General features: G+C 29.1%; 1 protein-coding gene across 6 annotated transcripts in view; it reads right to left on the bottom strand.

The window, feature by feature from the left end:
- The window catches only part of LOC127290350 (rhodopsin-like), a 699,229-nt gene that overhangs the window by 146,378 nt on the left and 531,611 nt on the right, over positions 1–21,240 (bottom strand). The gene's annotated exons all lie outside the window — the stretch shown is intronic.

Raw genomic sequence — 21,240 nt, 5'->3', positions numbered from 1 at the left:
TAGATTTATCAATTAAAGTTCAGATTAACATAAATTTATTTGGTAAATCAAGAATTGGGGGAATCATTTCTTCTTCTTCTTCTTCTTCAAAAAAAAATTGTATATGGTGTGGCTTCGATAATATCAGGCCAATTCGATGAAACTATAGTTCTTAGACGTGGTGAATGCACACAAAGTCCTGAATCAAAATAACAATGTGGTGAAAACCATTCTAATGTAGAATGAAAACTTGTAACTTGAAGCAAAGTATAAGAAGAAAGGTTGTATCGAGTCCGAAGTAGTCTTAGAAAAAAGATTAAAGCGCAGCACACAAGTGTAACGTTGTTTATGTATGTTGTTTGCATCAGAGTGGTGTGAGAATAGGTGATTGTATCGTGAAGCAAGGCGTGAGTATAATAGCTGTGTCCAGTCCAAAGCAGGTTGAGCGAGCAGGCAGTGTCGAAGCAACCGTGTTGAAGCACGCATGTGTGATGGAGACTTTGTATGTTGCTTGCAGCAAGGTTGTGGAGAAACGAGGTATTTGTAAAGCTCAATGGATGCGTGGAAAGGAAAATTAGAAGCATAGATGGGAGCCCCCCTCCCAACCGAACCAAAGTGAATTATAATAAGCAGTACAAACAATGCATTTTCAAAACTTATAGACGTAACAATAACAACTCAATGAACAAGATCGATGCAACTGCTCACCGATGTGATCCCATGGCGCCACCCCGCGAGGGCACCACTGAGCCGTCCCGAGGTGAAGCCGCAGGGATGGGAAGTCCGAGTGTGTGAGAAGCATGATGTGTAGATCGGGTCCGAGCTAGAGGCCTGAGACAGATGTAAAATAAATATATCGCCTTGGCGGCTAGATAAAACCCTTAGATTAACTAAAAACTAAACTTTGAAACAATAACAAGTGTAACTTAACCTAGGATCCTACGTGCTAAAGCTTAAAAAACTAATAGAAATAAAGTAAACAAATTTAATAACTACGGAGGTAGGTGAGATTAAATTAGTACACCGCGCCCAATAAAAAAATCCCCTAACTCCGAGACAGATTCTAGGTCTGGATGGAATATAAGAGCAATAAGTTTTGCTTCCAGGTTGGAAATATCATTGAACTTTTTCCTGACAAAGTTAATGAAGTTCGAGCGGCCAGGATTAAGTAAAATGCAGTGGTTGAGCAGATGAGGAATAGAACCTATGCCCTCCCCACAAGAGCAATGGGGGGGGATATTCCAGTTCATTCGCAGAAAGTGTGCGCCGACGCATATGTGGCCCGACCTGAGACGGGATACCAGGTTGATATAATTCCTAGGTAGATCAAAGCTCCGAAACCAAGGTCTATCCACCTTATGGTTCACATATTCAAAATATATCTGAGAGCATCTTCGGGGATCGAAAAATGGCCATTGAATGTTAAAACTAGCTTGATGGTCCTTTTCAATGAGGTTTTTAATCTCCTCCATACTAGGATGAGAAAGATAGCCCGTAAAAGGGGTATTACTAATATCAAGAGTAGCAGCCATTTTAGCAAGACGGTCGGCTTCAGTGTTACCCTCCAGGTCCAGGTGGGCAGGGACCCATAAGAAATTAATCAGTTGACCTTTCTTAGTGATATTGATAATGATGTTAACGATATCATGAATAATGGGGTCAAGGGAGAAGTTTGCGACCCTATCCTTCAAGGCAGAGAGGGAACCAAGAGAATCCGTACAGATAATGGATTTATTTATATTGTAATCCCTGACATATTTGCAAGCCTGAAATATGGCGAAAAGCTCCACAGAAGTAGACGAAAAGCAGCCCCTAACTTTAGTGCCATGCCTGAAATTAAGACCTGGAACGAAAAAACTGGCACCAGCTTCGTCATTAGACAATTTGTACGACCCGTCTGTGAAAATAGACGTAAAGTTCGGATATCGCGCCTGGAGAAAATCGTTTAAAGAAGTCTGATGTGACTTTGATCTCCTGATATTAAACCCCTCCTTGAGATCAATAAGAGGAGACAGCTCAAACATCAGGTCAGACCAAACTTGGTTGTAGTATCCAGGCCGACTCGGTTTTTTGGGTGTATCAAAAATATCATAAGTAGGTCTGAGGTGGACGAGCAAAGGTAGGGATGAGGCGTACTTAGGAAAATTTCGTTGACTTTTGCTTTTTAGATCCAAATGGGCAAGCCTTTTTGCCGTAGGGTTATCACTCCAGGAGCAAATTCTAATCGCGTTTCTGTGCAAGGCAAGATTCCTTCTAAAGTGGAGAGGAGGTTCATTAGCTTCTGACAAAACTATAGGGATCGGAGTGGAACGCATAAAACCCAAAGCCGACCTTAAGGCCCTGTATTGCGCTTTATCCAGTTTTGCTAACGTGCTTTTGGAAGCTCCGGCGAAAAGAATAGAACCCCACTCCAAATGAGCCCTAATCAGCCCCTTGTAAATCAGTAGTAAGGTTTCCGGGTTTGCGCCCTTGGAAACTCCTCCCAGCACTTTTAAAACGTTGATAGCTTTGAAAGCTTTCGCAGCAATGTATTCAATGTGCAGTTTCCAAGAAAGCTTGGAGTCTAGAAGGATACCCAGATACATGATGGAATCGACAATAGGGATCTCCTGACCCTCTAGTTCCAGGCGAAGTTGCTGATCAACAAGAGACCTTCTATCGAAGAGGCAGAGCTGACTCTTCGAAGGGGAAAAGTTAAGACCAGCCTCAAGCAACCACGGAGAGAGAGAGCGCACTGCTTGAGCCAAGAGATTTAGGGCGTCCGTTGCGGAAGTATAACGGCAGTAAAGTAGTATATCATCGGCGTATTGAAGAATTCGCACCCCTGGTGGAAGACGTGAGCAAATGTCTCTCAAAGCTAAGTTAAATAACAACGGGGAGAGAACGCCTCCCTGTGGAACTCCAACCCCACATTCATAGGTCCTTAGGTCGTCCTCCTTAAATGAGATGTTCCTTCTACAAACCATGTGTGCGACGAAGTTTCTCAACCTTGTCGGAGTACCGCAGCGTGCAAGATGGTCAAGAATCTTAGAAGGAAGGAGGGCATTGAAAGCCCCCTTAAGATCGAGAGCAAGGGCAGCCGTACCCCGGCCCAAGGTGAACCCCTTGAGAACATCAACCACAAGAACCGAGACACAATCGGTAACTGACCTGTTCTTCCTAAAACCAAACTGGTGGGGGGGAATCAAGCGGTTAAATTCCACATAGTGATCCAGCCTTTTTTGAATTAAGCGTTCCATTAGCTTGCCAACTGAAGAAGTAAGAGAGATTGGTCTGTACCCCTTGCCCCCAGGTTTGGGGATAAATTTAACTAAAGATTCCGTCCAGGAATCAGGGAAGATAGAAAAGCGAAAGCACACATTAAGGATATCCCTCAACTCTTCAAGACTTGAGAGGGGAAGTTTGCGAAAAATAATATTCGGAATTTGATCCTTTCCAGGCGCAGAGTCCTTTTTACATAGGTTGATGGCCCAATTCAATTCATCGCGTGAAAAAGGGAGGTTGTACGGGTCTTCCTCTCGCAACACCGGCATCATCTGAAATTCAATAGGGGAAACCTCTTCCCTAACAATTTCTCTCTTCAAATCCGCGAAAGCCGCTGCGTCAGGGTCATTAGATGCATTCATGGTGGGGGGCAGCTTGCCCTGGAAGGCTCTGACCAAGCCCCAAACTCTTTTAGAGCCCATCTGAGGAGAAATAGAGCTACAAAGAAGCTTAAATGATTCCAGTCTGATGTTCTTCAACATAGAGCCCGACCTCTCTACAACCCTCAAATATTCCTCGTAATTGGACGTACTGGGATCAGAGATGTAGTTTCTCCTGGCCAAAGTTCTATCCGCCAAAGCTCCATCACACTCCGGCGACCACCAGGTAGGTTTGATCGGAGAGCGGCTTCTGGAGGCGCTTGGTAGATAGGCCCCAGCCTGTTTTAGGTTGCGGATAATGGATTCGATGAACGAGTCGTAGCGCTCCCTGATATTAGAATTTCTAAAGGGCGGAAGAGAATCAATAAAGTGATCCGAGAGAATGGAGAAGTAGGACCAGTCCACCTTGTCCAGTCTAAGCCTATGTGAGCTATTGCAGGCAGACTGAGTTTCCAGATCAATGGTGAGAGAGACAAGAAAATGATCACTGCCGAAATGGTCGGGAAGAGTTTCCGAGAACGAAAAGCCCGCCATGGCAGGCGATAAGAGGATAAGATCAAGAACACTTTCTGCTCCATTCGCCGGGGATCTATAGGTGGGAATGTCCTCATTCATAACTATTAAGTTTCTTGTTTCAATAAGGTCCATGAGAGATTTTCCTCTTGGGTTGAGACGGTATGGAGGGAAAAAAGGCAAGTGGGCATTAAAATCTCCCAAAAGAACCAGGTTACTATCTGCTGGGATAGGAGAAATAAGTTCCATCCAATGCTCCGCAGAGACTTTCGCTGAGGGAGATATGTAGGCAGAGATAAAAAAAAGAGGACCTCTACTGGAATTTATTCTAATACCCACAGCTTCCATCACGTCAGACCATGAACCCTGGAGATCCAGCATTTCCACGAGAATATCCCTCTTAACCAAAATCATCGTGCCACCCCCCCCGATACCGTGACGGAGTGGACGATCGCATCTTAAGGATCGAAATCCCTTAACATCCCATCTTTGATTGTGGCCCGATAGCCAAGATTCGGTAATTGATAAAATGTCCATATTTAGGTCAAACAGAAGAGTCTCTATATTAATTCGTTTATTCAGAACGCTGCGAGCGTTCCAAGTGCCACATCTCAAAGAACGATGAGAATTAGGATGGGGCATCCTGAGGTATTGTGCAGAAGTGTAATAAAATAAGACAAGCTATAAGAGTTAGGTGTGGGACTAGTAGCACGCGAACGGAGGTATGGAATATAAGGGAAGTTTAAACACGATCAAATTCTAGATGAGAGGGCACCAAATCACCTGTAGTTTGAGTTGAGTTACGTGAAGCTTGGTTCTTACGAGCAGGAGTGATATTGGCCTTGAGAATTTCACCGACGTTCTCTGTGACATCCTTTATGTTACTCCAGGAGGTTAAAGGCTCATTAAGATCATCCTTCTGATAATCTTCCTCAATTGAATCATCCAGGGAGTGCATCGTCGTGTCACTGTCCAGATCTGACCGAATCGTGCTATTTTTGATGAGGGATGGATCTCTAGGTGAAAGAAAAATGTCCTGATTGTGAGTAGAATCACTGGGATTAAGTACGGAATCTATAGGTTGAACAAATGAAAAATGGGGATCTATTGGTTGATTGATAGTATCAGATGTTGAAGGTATGTGAGATGTTGAAGCAGAGGGAATCGATGAAACAGTAGCTGGAATTGTAGCTTGTTTAACAATAGGAGAATGAACTGAATTCTTAATAAAACCACCCCTATCCCTGAGCAAGGATCTAGCGTCCGCATCAGAGATGTTTTTTAAGTACATAAGTTTCATCACCTCGAACTCATTTCTGTAGACTGTACAAGTGCTAGAAGAAGCCTTATGATTGCCCTTACAGTTCACACAGAAGTCCGACGAAGCCGGTTTCGTACAACCCTCTGATTGATGTGAATCACCACAATGTTCGCAAGTGGATAAAGATGCTTTACATTGTGAGGAAACATGGCCAAATCTTTGGCAGTTATAACATCGTTTTGGGATGGGAATGGAGGGAGTAACAAACGTGCGGGAGCTCCAAGCATATATAAAACGCGGAACAGTGGTCGATCTAAAGACCAGATCAATAATATCAAGCAGGCTGTTATCAGCCCTGGAGCGTCTTCTTTTTGCGGATACAATGATGTTAAGAGTTTCTGCATCTAAATTCACGATGATATCCGTTACCGAAAGTTGTATACCCGCCCTGATGAAACCTTTTTTGTATGCCACAGAATCTGGGATAAAAGTTTTATATCCAGAAGATATGAGAAAGTGTGAAGACAGAATCGCATTAGCATCCGACAGATTAACGCAAAATATCTTTATTTGGTTTCTCCCTGTAACGTGGATACGTCTCTCGCCTCTAGTAACCTCTGCTATTAATTTACCTATCGCTAGAGGATCATATTTACCAAGATTTTGGTTAGGGTTCGTGGATTCCATCAAAACAAGGTAAGGGCCCTCAGAGTCTTCACTGTACTGGGTAAACATATGAGTGACATCTGCAGCCCAATACAGTTCAGGGTTATTGAGATCCTCATCCGGACGTTTAGCATTCCGTTTACTAGGCCTGTTACCCGAATCAAATCTATGTGGTACTCGCTCTGCGAGTTGAGTAGGAGAGGGGATATCATTCCTACTCCTTTTCCTGACATCTGCACCAATAGGATTGCTCGGTGAAATGTGATTAGGAGAGAGGGACAAATTGCGTTTGTTCGAGTTGTCAATTTCATTGATGTCACTCTCCGAACGAGCGAACCCAATTTCCGAGTGATGTGACAAAGATGTAAGTGTCGAAGTCAGAGATTGAGACGCAGAAGCTGAGTTCAATGATTCGGACGATCCCGGTCTAGAAGAGTTACGTCCGTCCAGTAAAGGTCTGAATTTATCCAGAACTAGTTGAGCGTTGGCGCGGGGTTGACCCGGCCCGGAATTACTTGGGGAAGACATGTGAAAAGAAGCACGTGCTAACCAGTCCCAAAAAATTGGGAATCAGGGGGAAAACATTTTGACCATGGAAAAAGATTCTATTTCTCTAAAGTTTCAATTAGTTATTACCCATTTCCTTATCTATATAGCCATTTAATCAAATATGTAATATTTATTTATTTATTTATCAAAATTATTTATTTATTCAAAATATGTATAAAAGTCCCGGAACTGTGATAGGCCCCAAACTCGCATCCGCCTCAACTTAAAACAATAATGAGTTTATGGAACATTTCGTTCATAAATTTAACTTAATTAAGTAAGCCATTAAACAAATAGTTCAACTTTAGTAGGGTCCGAGAGAAACAAGCCAATCAGTAAACAGGATACATCTCACTGCGTACCTTCATTGAGTGTAAGAGATGAATAAAAGTACAAGAGAGTGAGGGATGGACCCAGTCTCGAACATTCAACCGAAAAATCAGACTCATAAAAAGTGTAGTGCTTAGCAGTTACATTAAGTCGAGACTGAGACCATTCAAACTCTAACAATTTAAATTAGAAATCATTTCTTTTTTATTCACTTGAATTATTTATTTATTTATTTCAGATGATAATAATTTAGCACGAAATATCAATCTTAATACAAATTTAGCTTAAAAATTTATATAAAACCAAGAAAACAAAAAAAATAAAAATAAAATTTAATATATTTTGTTGTTTTCTTTATTCTTCCTTCCTTCTTTAATTTATATTTTCATTTATATCCAAAAGCCTGTACTGCCGTATAATCCCATTGAGAAAAAAAAAAGAAAAAAAAATTTAAAGAAGCCCATCAACCTTAAAAAAGAAAAAATTTTAGAGATTGTAAAGGTGTAAATTTAAATTTAATTAAATGAATGTTACTTAAAACCCTCGAAAATTCAAAAAAAAGAAAAAAAAAGGTAAAGTTATACGGAAACAGGAGAAAGCAGCAAGACAAACATACCGTACGCCTAAATATCCGTGAAAGCGGGTGAATATGACGTCAGGTCGTTGATGGCTAGTCGATGTGCTGGAACCACTTCGCTTAGCCCATGTGTTTGAATGGCCGTGAAATTAGTTAAAAGTAGCACTTTCGATATGGCGGGACCACTTCACTAGATGCGCAGACTCGAAACGCACACACCGGTTGTCGAAGACATAACCTAAGCCGGCCACGTGCGCGCAATAAAAGTATAATGTTTAAAAGTACTACTATGTGACACACACAAATTTAAATTTAAATATAGGTAGATAATAGAAACTTGATGCTCGGAAACAAAAAAAACTAGGGTAGGCGAATAAAATAATATCGCCGTTCACTATATCAAAGAAACACAACTGTCCCCTCCGAAGACCAACAACGGAGTACTCGGGGGAATCATTTCAATTCTGAATATTTTCAAAAAATTTTAACAATGAGTTTACTTGAACTCCAAAAAAATCACATAATTTAGGTCAAGATTTATCAATTAAAGTTCAGATTAACCTAAATTTTTTGGAAAAATCAAGAATTATGAGAATCGTTTCAATTCTAAATATTCTAAAAAGTTTTCAACAATGAGTTTACTTAAACTCCAAAAAAATCAAATAATGTAGGTTATGATTTATCAATTAAAGTTCAGATTAACCTAAATTTTTTGGAAAAATCAAGAATTGATGGAATCATTTTAAATCAGAATATTTTCAAAAATTTTTAACAATGAGTTTATTTGAACTCCAAAAAAATCAAATAATTTAGGTTATGATTTATCAATTAAAGTTCAGATTAACCTAAATTTTTTGGAAAAATCAATAATTGGGGGAATCGTTTCAATTCTAAATATTTCAAGAAATTTTCAACAATGAGTTTACTTGAACTCCAAAAAAATCACATAATTTAGGTCAAGATTTATCAATTATAGTTCAGATTAACCTAAATTTTTTTGGTAAATCAAGACTTGGGGGAATCATTTCAATTCTGAATATTTTCAAAAAATTTTAACAATGAGTTTACATGAACTCCAAAAAAATCACACAATATAGGTCAAGATTTATCAATTAAAGTTCAGATTAACCTAAATTTTTTGGAAAAATCAAGAATTATGAGAATCGTTTCAATTCTAAATATTCTAAAAAGTTTTCAACAATGAGTTTACTTAAACTCCAAAAAAATCAAATAATGTAGGTTATGATTTATCAATTAAAGTTCAGATTAACCTAAATTTTTTGGAAAAATCAAGAATTGATGAAATCATTTTAAATCAGAATATTTTCAAAAATTTTTAACAATGAGTTTACTTGAACTCCAAAAAAATCACATAATTTAGGTCAAGATTTATCAATTATAGTTCAGATTAACCTAAATTTTTTGAAAAAATCAAGAATTATGAGAATCGTTTCAATTCTAAATATTCTAAAAAGTTTTCAACAATGAGTTTACTTAAACTCCAAAAAAATCAAATAATGTAGGTTATGATTTATCAATTAAAGTTCATATTAACCTAAATTTTTTGGAAAAATCAAGAATTGATGAAATCATTTTAAATCAGAATATTTTCAAAAATTTTTAACAATTTGTTTATTTGAACTCCAAAAAAATCAAATAATTTAGATTAGGCTTTATCAATTAAAGTTCAGATTAACCTAAATTTTTTGGAAAAATCAAGAATTGATGGAATCATTTTTAATCAGAATATTTTCAAAAATTTTTAACAATGAGTTTATTTGAACTCTAAAAAAATCAAATAATTTAGGTTAGGCTTTATCATTTAAAGACTAAAGTTCAGATTAACCTAAATTTTTTGGAAAAATCAATAATTGGGGGAATCGTTTCAATTCTAAATATTTCAAAAAATTTTCAACATTGAGTTTACATGAACTCCAAAAAAATCACATAATATAGGTCAAGATTTATCAATTATAGTTCAGATTAACCTAAATTTTTTTGGTAAATCAAGAATTGGGGGAATCATTTCAATTCTGAATATTTTCAAAAAATTTTAACAATGAGTTTACTTGAACTCCAAAAAAATCAAATAATGTAGGTTATGATTTATCAATTAAAGTTCAGATTAACCAAAATTTTTTGAAAAATCAAGAATTGATGGAATCATTTTAAATCAAAATATTTTCAAAAATTTTTAACAATGAGTTTATTTGAACTCCAAAAAAATCAAATAATTTAGGTTATGATTTATCAATTAAAGTTCAGATTAACCTAAATTTTTTGGAAAAATCAATAATTGAGGGAATCGTTTCAATTCTAAATATTTCAAAAAATTTTCAACAATGAGTTTACTTAAACTCCAAAAAAATCAAATAATGTAGGTTATGATTTATCAATTAAAGTTCATATTAACCTAAATTTTTTGGAAAAATCAAGAATTGATGAAATCATTTTAAATCAGAATATTTTCAAAATTTTTTAACAATTTGTTTATTTGAACTCCAAAAAAATCAAATAATTTAGATTAGGCTTTATCAATTAAAGTTCAGATTAACCTAAATTTTTTGGAAAAATCAAGAATTGATGGAATCATTTTTAATCAGAATATTTTCAAAAATTTTTAACAATGAGTTTATTTGAACTCTAAAAAAATCAAATAATTTAGGTTAGGCTTTATCATTTAAAGACTAAAGTTCAGATTAACCTAAATTTTTTGGAAAAATCAATAATTGGGGGAATCGTTTCAATTCTAAATATTTCAAAAAATTTTCAACATTGAGTTTACATGAACTCCAAAAAAATCACATAATATAGGTCAAGATTTATCAATTATAGTTCAGATTAACCTAAATTTTTTTGGTAAATCAAGAATTGGGGGAATCATTTCAATTCTGAATATTTTCAAAAAATTTTAACAATGAGTTTACTTGAACTCCAAAAAAATCAAATAATGTAGGTTATGATTTATCAATTAAAGTTCAGATTAACCAAAATTTTTTGAAAAATCAAGAATTGATGGAATCATTTTAAATCAAAATATTTTCAAAAATTTTTAACAATGAGTTTATTTGAACTCCAAAAAAATCAAATAATTTAGGTTATGATTTATCAATTAAAGTTCAGATTAACCTAAATTTTTTGGAAAAATCAATAATTGAGGGAATCGTTTCAATTCTAAATATTTCAAAAAATTTTCAACAATGAGTTTACTTAAACTCCAAAAAAATCAAATAATGTAGGTTATGATTTATCAATTAAAGTTCATATTAACCTAAATTTTTTGGAAAAATCAAGAATTGATGAAATCATTTTAAATCAGAATATTTTCAAAATTTTTTAACAATTTGTTTATTTGAACTCCAAAAAAATCAAATAATTTAGATTAGGCTTTATCAATTAAAGTTCAGATTAACCTAAATTTTTTGGAAAAATCAAGAATTGATGGAATCATTTTTAATCAGAATATTTTCAAAAATTTTTAACAATGAGTTTATTTGAACTCTAAAAAAATCAAATAATTTAGGTTAGGCTTTATCATTTAAAGACTAAAGTTCAGATTAACCTAAATTTTTTGGAAAAATCAATAATTGGGGGAATCGTTTCAATTCTAAATATTTCAAAAAATTTTCAACATTGAGTTTACATGAACTCCAAAAAAATCACATAATATAGGTCAAGATTTATCAATTATAGTTCAGATTAACCTAAATTTTTTTGGTAAATCAAGAATTGGGGGAATCATTTCAATTCTGAATATTTTCAAAAAATTTTAACAATGAGTTTACTTGAACTCCAAAAAAATCAAATAATGTAGGTTATGATTTATCAATTAAAGCTCAGATTAACCAAAATTTTTTGAAAAATCAAGAATTGATGGAATCATTTTAAATCAAAATATTTTCAAAAATTTTTAACAATGAGTTTATTTGAACTCCAAAAAAATCAAATAATATAGGTCAAGATTTATCAATTAAAGTTCAGATTAACCTACATTTTTTGGAAAAATCAAGAATTATGAGAATCGTTTCAATTCTAAATATTCTAAAAAGTTTTCAACAATGAGTTTACTTAAACTCCAAAAAAATCAAATAATGTAGGTTATGATTTATCAATTAAAGTTCATATTAACCTAAATTTTTTGCAAAAATCAAGAATTGATGAAATCATTTTAAATCAGAATATTTTCAAAAATTTTTAACAATGAGTTTACTTGAACTCCAAAAAAATCACATAATTTAGGTCAAGATTTATCAATTATAGTTCAGATTAACCTAAATTTTTTGGAAAAATCAAGAATTATGAGAATCGTTTCAATTCTAAATATTCTAAAAAGTTTTCAACAATGAGTTTACTTAAACTCCAAAAAAATCAAATAATGTAGGTTATGATTTATCAATTAAAGTTCATATTAACCTAAATATTTTGGAAAAATCAAGAATTGATGAAATCATTTTAAATCAGAATATTTTCAAAAATTTTTAACAATTTGTGTATTTGAACTTCAAAAAAATCAAATAATTTAGATTAGGCTTTATCAATTAAAGTTCAGATTAACCTAAATTTTTTGGAAAAATCAAGAATTGATGGAATCATTTTTAATCAGAATATTTTCAAAAATTTTTAACAATGAGTTTATTTTAACTCTAAAAAAATCAAATAATTTAGGTTAGGCTTTATCATTTAAAGACTAAAGTTCAGATTAACCTAAATTTTTTGGAAAAATCAATAATTGGGGGAATCGTTTCAATTCTAAATATTCTAAAAAGTTTTCAACAATGAGTTTACTTAAACTCCAAAAAAATCAAATAATGTAGGTTATGATTTATCAATTAAAGTTCAGATTAACCTAAATTTTTTGGAAAAATCAAGAATTGATGAAATCATTTTAAATCAGAATATTTTCAAAAATTTTTAACAATGAGTTTACTTGAACTCCAATAAAATCAAATAATGTAGGTTATGATTTATCAATTAAAGTTCAGATTAACCTAAATTTTTTGGAAAAATCAAGAATTGATGCAATCATTTTTAATCAGAATATTTTCAAAAATTTTTAACAATGAGTTGATTTGAACTCTAAAAAAATCAAATAATTTAGGTTAGGCTTTATCATTTAAAGACTAAAGTTCAGATTAACCAAAATTTTTTGAAAAATCAAGAATTGATGGAATCATTTTAAATCAAAATATTTTCAAAAATTTTTAACAATAAGTTTATTTGAACTCCAAAAAAATCACACAATATAGGTCAAGATTTATCAATTAAAGTTCAGATTAACCTAAATTTTTTGGAAAAATCAAGAATTATGAGAATCGTTTCAATTCTAAATATTCTAAAAAGTTTTGAACAATGAGTTTACTTAAACTCCAAAAAAATCAAATAATGTAGGTTATGATTTATCAATTAAAGTTCAGATTAACCTAAATTTTTTGGAAAAATCAAGAATTGATGAAATCATTTTAAATCAGAATATTTTCAAAAATTTTTAACAATGAGTTTACTTGAACTCCAAAAAAATCACATAATTTAGGTCAAGATTTATCAATTATAGTTCAGATTAACCTAAATTTTTTGAAAAAATCAAGAATTATGAGAATCGTTTCAATTCTAAATATTCTAAAAAGTTTTCAACAATGAGTTTACTTAAACTCCAAAAAAATCAAATAATGTAGGTTATGATTTATCAATTAAAGTTCATATTAACCTAAATTTTTTGGAAAAATCAAGAATTGATGAAATCATTTTAAATCAGAATATTTTCAAAAATTTTTAACAATTTGTTTATTTGAACTCCAAAAAAATCAAATAATTTAGATTAGGCTTTATCAATTAAAGTTCAGATTAACCTAAATTTTTTGGAAAAATCAAGAATTGATGGAATCATTTTTAATCAGAATATTTTCAAAAATTTTTAACAATGAGTTTATTTGAACTCTAAAAAAATCAAATAATTTAGGTTAGGCTTTATCATTTAAAGACTAAAGTTCAGATTAACCTAAATTTTTTGGAAAAATCAATAATTGGGGGAATCGTTTCAATTCTAAATATTTCAAAAAATTTTCAACATTGAGTTTACATGAACTCCAAAAAAATCACATAATATAGGTCAAGATTTATCAATTATAGTTCAGATTAACCTAAATTTTTTTGGTAAATCAAGAATTGGGGGAATCATTTCAATTCTGAATATTTTCAAAAAATTTTAACAATGAGTTTACTTGAACTCCAAAAAAATCAAATAATGTAGGTTATGATTTATCAATTAAAGTTCAGATTAACCAAAATTTTTTGAAAAATCAAGAATTGATGGAATCATTTTAAATCAAAATATTTTCAAAAATTTTTAACAATGAGTTTATTTGAACTCCAAAAAAATCAAATAATTTAGGTTATGATTTATCAATTAAAGTTCAGATTAACCTAAATTTTTTGGAAAAATCAATAATTGAGGGAATCGTTTCAATTCTAAATATTTCAAAAAATTTTCAACAATGAGTTTACTTAAACTCCAAAAAAATCAAATAATGTAGGTTATGATTTATCAATTAAAGTTCATATTAACCTAAATTTTTTGGAAAAATCAAGAATTGATGAAATCATTTTAAATCAGAATATTTTCAAAATTTTTTAACAATTTGTTTATTTGAACTCCAAAAAAATCAAATAATTTAGATTAGGCTTTATCAATTAAAGTTCAGATTAACCTAAATTTTTTGGAAAAATCAAGAATTGATGGAATCATTTTTAATCAGAATATTTTCAAAAATTTTTAACAATGAGTTTATTTGAACTCTAAAAAAATCAAATAATTTAGGTTAGGCTTTATCATTTAAAGACTAAAGTTCAGATTAACCTAAATTTTTTGGAAAAATCAATAATTGGGGGAATCGTTTCAATTCTAAATATTTCAAAAAATTTTCAACATTGAGTTTACATGAACTCCAAAAAAATCACATAATATAGGTCAAGATTTATCAATTATAGTTCAGATTAACCTAAATTTTTTTGGTAAATCAAGAATTGGGGGAATCATTTCAATTCTGAATATTTTCAAAAAATTTTAACAATGAGTTTACTTGAACTCCAAAAAAATCAAATAATGTAGGTTATGATTTATCAATTAAAGTTCAGATTAACCAAAATTTTTTGAAAAATCAAGAATTGATGGAATCATTTTAAATCAAAATATTTTCAAAAATTTTTAACAATGAGTTTATTTGAACTCCAAAAAAATCAAATAATTTAGGTTATGATTTATCAATTAAAGTTCAGATTAACCTAAATTTTTTGGAAAAATCAATAATTGAGGGAATCGTTTCAATTCTAAATATTTCAAAAAATTTTCAACAATGAGTTTACTTAAACTCCAAAAAAATCAAATAATGTAGGTTATGATTTATCAATTAAAGTTCATATTAACCTAAATTTTTTGGAAAAATCAAGAATTGATGAAATCATTTTAAATCAGAATATTTTCAAAATTTTTTAACAATTTGTTTATTTGAACTCCAAAAAAATCAAATAATTTAGATTAGGCTTTATCAATTAAAGTTCAGATTAACCTAAATTTTTTGGAAAAATCAAGAATTGATGGAATCATTTTTAATCAGAATATTTTCAAAAATTTTTAACAATGAGTTTATTTGAACTCTAAAAAAATCAAATAATTTAGGTTAGGCTTTATCATTTAAAGACTAAAGTTCAGATTAACCTAAATTTTTTGGAAAAATCAATAATTGGGGGAATCGTTTCAATTCTAAATATTTCAAAAAATTTTCAACATTGAGTTTACATGAACTCCAAAAAAATCACATAATATAGGTCAAGATTTATCAATTATAGTTCAGATTAACCTAAATTTTTTTGGTAAATCAAGAATTGGGGGAATCATTTCAATTCTGAATATTTTCAAAAAATTTTAACAATGAGTTTACTTGAACTCCAAAAAAATCAAATAATGTAGGTTATGATTTATCAATTAAAGCTCAGATTAACCAAAATTTTTTGAAAAATCAAGAATTGATGGAATCATTTTAAATCAAAATATTTTCAAAAATTTTTAACAATGAGTTTATTTGAACTCCAAAAAAATCAAATAATATAGGTCAAGATTTATCAATTAAAGTTCAGATTAACCTACATTTTTTGGAAAAATCAAGAATTATGAGAATCGTTTCAATTCTAAATATTCTAAAAAGTTTTCAACAATGAGTTTACTTAAACTCCAAAAAAATCAAATAATGTAGGTTATGATTTATCAATTAAAGTTCATATTAACCTAAATTTTTTGCAAAAATCAAGAATTGATGAAATCATTTTAAATCAGAATATTTTCAAAAATTTTTAACAATGAGTTTACTTGAACTCCAAAAAAATCACATAATTTAGGTCAAGATTTATCAATTATAGTTCAGATTAACCTAAATTTTTTGGAAAAATCAAGAATTATGAGAATCGTTTCAATTCTAAATATTCTAAAAAGTTTTCAACAATGAGTTTACTTAAACTCCAAAAAAATCAAATAATGTAGGTTATGATTTATCAATTAAAGTTCATATTAACCTAAATATTTTGGAAAAATCAAGAATTGATGAAATCATTTTAAATCAGAATATTTTCAAAAATTTTTAACAATTTGTGTATTTGAACTTCAAAAAAATCAAATAATTTAGATTAGGCTTTATCAATTAAAGTTCAGATTAACCTAAATTTTTTGGAAAAATCAAGAATTGATGGAATCATTTTTAATCAGAATATTTTCAAAAATTTTTAACAATGAGTTTATTTTAACTCTAAAAAAATCAAATAATTTAGGTTAGGCTTTATCATTTAAAGACTAAAGTTCAGATTAACCTAAATTTTTTGGAAAAATCAATAATTGGGGGAATCGTTTCAATTCTAAATATTCTAAAAAGTTTTCAACAATGAGTTTACTTAAACTCCAAAAAAATCAAATAATGTAGGTTATGATTTATCAATTAAAGTTCAGATTAACCTAAATTTTTTGGAAAAATCAAGAATTGATGAAATCATTTTAAATCAGAATATTTTCAAAAATTTTTAACAATGAGTTTACTTGAACTCCAATAAAATCAAATAATGTAGGTTATGATTTATCAATTAAAGTTCAGATTAACCTAAATTTTTTGGAAAAATCAAGAATTGATGCAATCATTTTTAATCAGAATATTTTCAAAAATTTTTAACAATGAGTTGATTTGAACTCTAAAAAAATCAAATAATTTAGGTTAGGCTTTATCATTTAAAGACTAAAGTTCAGATTAACCAAAATTTTTTGAAAAATCAAGAATTGATGGAATCATTTTAAATCAAAATATTTTCAAAAATTTTTAACAATAAGTTTATTTGAACTCCAAAAAAATCACACAATATAGGTCAAGATTTATCAATTAAAGTTCAGATTAACCTAAATTTTTTGGAAAAATCAAGAATTATGAGAATCGTTTCAATTCTAAATATTCTAAAAAGTTTTGAACAATGAGTTTACTTAAACTCCAAAAAAATCAAATAATGTAGGTTATGATTTATCAATTAAAGTTCAGATTAACCTAAATTTTTTGGAAAAATCAAGAATTGATGAAATCATTTTAAATCAGAATATTTTCAAAAATTTTTAACAATGAGTTTACTTGAACTCCAAAAAAATCACATAATTTAGGTCAAGATTTATCAATTATAGTTCAGATTAACCTAAATTTTTTGGAAAAATCAAGAATTGATGAAATCATTTTAAATCAGAATATTTTCAAAAATTTTTAACAATTTGTTTATTTGAACTCCAAAAAAATCAAATAATTTAGATTAGGCTTTATCAATTAAAGTTCAGATTAACCTAAATTTTTTGGAAAAATTAAGAATTGATGGAATCATTTTTAATCAGAATATTTTCAAAAATTTTTAACAATGAGTTTATTTGAACTCTAAAAAAATCAAATAATTTAGGTTAGGCTTTATCATTTAAAGACTAAAGTTCAGATTAACCTAAATTTTTTGGAAAAATCAATAATTGGGGGAATCGTTTCAATTCTAAATATTTCAAAAAATTTTCAACATTGAGTTTACATGAACTCCAAAAAAATCACATAATATAGGTCAAGATTTATCAATTATAGTTCAGATTAACCTAAATTTTTTGGAAAAATCAAGAATTGATGAAATCATTTTAAATCAGAATATTTTTAAAAATTTTTAACAATTTGTTTATTTGAACTCCAAAAAAATCAAATAATTTAGATTAGGCTTTATCAATTAAAGTTCAGATTAACCTAAATTTTTTGGAAAAATCAAGAATTGATGGAATCATTTTTAATCAGAATATTTTCAAAAATTTTTAACAATGAGTTTATTTGAACTCTAAAAAAATCAAATAATTTAGGTTAGGCTTTATCATTTAAAGACTAAAGTTCAGATTAACCTAAATTTTTTGGAAAAATCAATAATTGGGGGAATCGTTTCAATTCTAAATATTTCAAAATATTTTCAACATTGAGTTTACATGAACTCCAAAAAAATCACATAAAATAGGTCAAGATTTATCAATTATAGTTCAGATTAACCTAAATTTTTTTGGTAAATCAAGAATTGGGGGAATCATTTCAATTCTGAATATTTTCAAAAAATTTTAACAATGAGTTTACTTAAACTCCAAAAAAATCAAATAATTTAGGTTATGATTTATCAATTAAAGTTCAGATTAACCTAAATTTTTTGGAAAAATCAATAATTGGGGGAATCGATTCAATTCTAAATATTTCAAAAAATTTTCAACAATGAGTTTACTTAAACTCCAAAAAAATCAAATAATTTAGGTTATGATTTATCAATTAAAGTTCAGATTAACCTAAATTTTTTGGAAAAATCAATAATTGGGGGAATCGTTTCAATTCTAAATATTTCAAAAAATTTTCAACAATGAGTTTACTTAAACTCCAAAAAAATCAAATAATGTAGGTTATGATTTATCAATTAAAGTTCATATTAACCTAAATTTTTTGGAAAAATCAAGAATTGATGAAATCATTTTAAATCAGAATATTTTCAAAAATTTTTAACAATTTGTTTATTTGAACTCCAAAAAAATCAAATAATTTAGATTAGGCTTTATCAATTAAAGTTCAGATTAACCTAAATTTTTTGGAAAAATCAAGAATTGATGGAATCATTTTTAATCAGAATATTTTCAAAAATTTTTAACAATGAGTTTATTTGAACTCTAAAAAAATCAAATAATTTAGGTTAGGCTTTATCATTTAAAGACTAAAGTTCAGATTAACCTAAATTTTTTGGAAAAATCAATAATTGGGGGAATCGTTTCAATTCTAAATATTTCAAAAAATTTTCAACATTGAGTTTACATGAACTCCAAAAAAATCACATAATATAGGTCAAGATTTATCAATTATAGTTCAGATTAACCTAAATTTTTTTGGTAAATCAAGAATTGGGGGAATCATTTCAATTCTGAATATTTTCAAAAAATTTTAACAATGAGTTTACTTGAACTCCAAAAAAATCAAATAATGTAGGTTATGATTTATCAATTAAAGCTCAGATTAACCAAAATTTTTTGAAAAATCAAGAATTGATGGAATCATTTTAAATCAAAATATTTTCAAAAATTTTTAACAATGAGTTTATTTGAACTCCAAAAAAATCAAATAATATAGGTCAAGATTTATCAATTAAAGTTCAGATTAACCTACATTTTTTGGAAAAATCAAGAATTATGAGAATCGTTTCAATTCTAAATATTCTAAAAAGTTTTCAACAATGAGTTTACTTAAACTCCAAAAAAATCAAATAATGTAGGTTATGATTTATCAATTAAAGTTCATATTAACCTAAATTTTTTGGAAAAATCAAGAATTGATGAAATCATTTTTAATCAGAATATTTTCAAAAATTTTTAACAATGAGTTGATTTGAACTCTAAAAAAATCAAATAATTTAGGTTAGGCTTTATCATTTAAAGACTAAAGTTCAGATTAACCTAAATTTTTTGGAAAAATCAATAATTGGGGGAATCGTTTCAATTCTAAATATTTCAAAAAATTTTCAACAATGAGTTTACTTGAACTCCAAAAAAATCACATAATATAGGTCAAGATTTATCAATTATAGTTCAGATTAACCTAAATTTTTTTGGTAAATCAAGAATTGGGGGAATCATTTCAATTCTGAATATTTTCAAAAAATTTTAACAATGAGTTTACTTGAACTCCAAAAAAATCAAATAATGTAGGTTATGATTTATCAATTAAAGTTCAGATTAACCAAAATTTTTTGAAAAATCAAGAATTGATGGAATCATTTTAAATCAAAATATTTTCAAAAATTTTTAACAATAAGTTTATTTGAACTCCAAAAAAATCAAATAATTTAGGTTAGGCTTTATCAATTAAAGTTCAGATTAACCTAAATTTTTTGGAAAAACTAATAATTGGGGGAATCGTTTCAATTCTAAATATTTCAAAAAATTTTCAACATTGAGTTTACATGAACTCTAAAAAAATCACATAATATAGGTCAAGATTTATCAATTATAGTTCAGATTAACCTAAATTTTTTTGGTAAATCAAGAATTGGGGGAATCATTTCAATTCTGAATATTTTCAAAAAATTTTAACAATGAGTTTACTTGAACTCCAAAAAAATCAAAAAAATTAGGTCAAGATTTATCAATTAAAGTTCAAATAACGTAAATTGTTTAGAAAAATCAGGAATTGGAAAAATCATTACAATTCTGAATATTTTCAAAAAATCTTATCAATGAGTTTATTTGAACTCCAAAAAAATCAAATATATCAGGTTTAGATTTATCAATTAAAGTTCAAATAACGTAAATTGTTTAGAAAAATCAAGAATTGGAAAAATCATTACAATTCTGAATATTTTCAAAAAATCTTATCAATGAGTTTATTTGAACTCCAAAAAAATCAAATATATCAGGTCTAGATTTATCAATTAAAGTTCAGATTAACATAAATTTATTTGGTAAATCAAGAATTTGGGGAATCATTTCAATTCTGAATATTTTCAAAAAATTTTAACAATGAGTTTACTTGAACTCCAAAAAAATCACATAATATAGGTCAAGATTTATCAATTATAGTTCAGATTAACCTAACTTTTTTTGGTAAATCAAGAATTGGGGGAATCATTACAATTCTGAATATTTTCAAAAAATCTTATCAATGAGTTTATTTGAACTCCATAAAAATCAAATATATCAGGTGTAGATTTATCAATTAAAGTTCAGATTAACATAAATTTTTTGGTAAATCAAGAATTGGGGGAATCATTTCAATTCTGAATATTTTTAAAAGTTTTCAACAATGAGATTACTTAAACTCCAAAAAAATCAAATAATGTAGGTTATGATTTATCAATTAAAGTTCAGATTAACCTAAATTTTTTGGAAAAATCAAGAATTGATGGAATCATTTTAAATCAGAATATTTTCAAAAATTTTTAACAATGAGTTTATTTGAGCTCCAAAAAAATCAAATAATTTAGGTTAGGCTTTATCAATTAAAGTTCAGATTAACCTAAATTTTTGGGAAAAATCAATAATTGTCGGAATCGTTTCAATTCTAAATATTTCAAAAAATTTTCAACATTGAGTTTACATGATTTCCAAAAAAATCACATAATATAGGTCAAGATTTATCAATTATAATTCAGATTAACCTAAATTTTTT

This window comes from Leptopilina boulardi, unplaced genomic scaffold (assembly GCF_019393585.1).
Source record: "Leptopilina boulardi isolate dan_hultmark-lab unplaced genomic scaffold, ZJU_Lbou_2.1 LbouV2_60, whole genome shotgun sequence".
Classification (NCBI taxonomy): domain Eukaryota; kingdom Metazoa; phylum Arthropoda; class Insecta; order Hymenoptera; family Figitidae; genus Leptopilina; species Leptopilina boulardi.
Note: the sequence above shows the minus strand (reverse complement) of the source record. Positions and strands in the feature narration are given on the sequence as shown.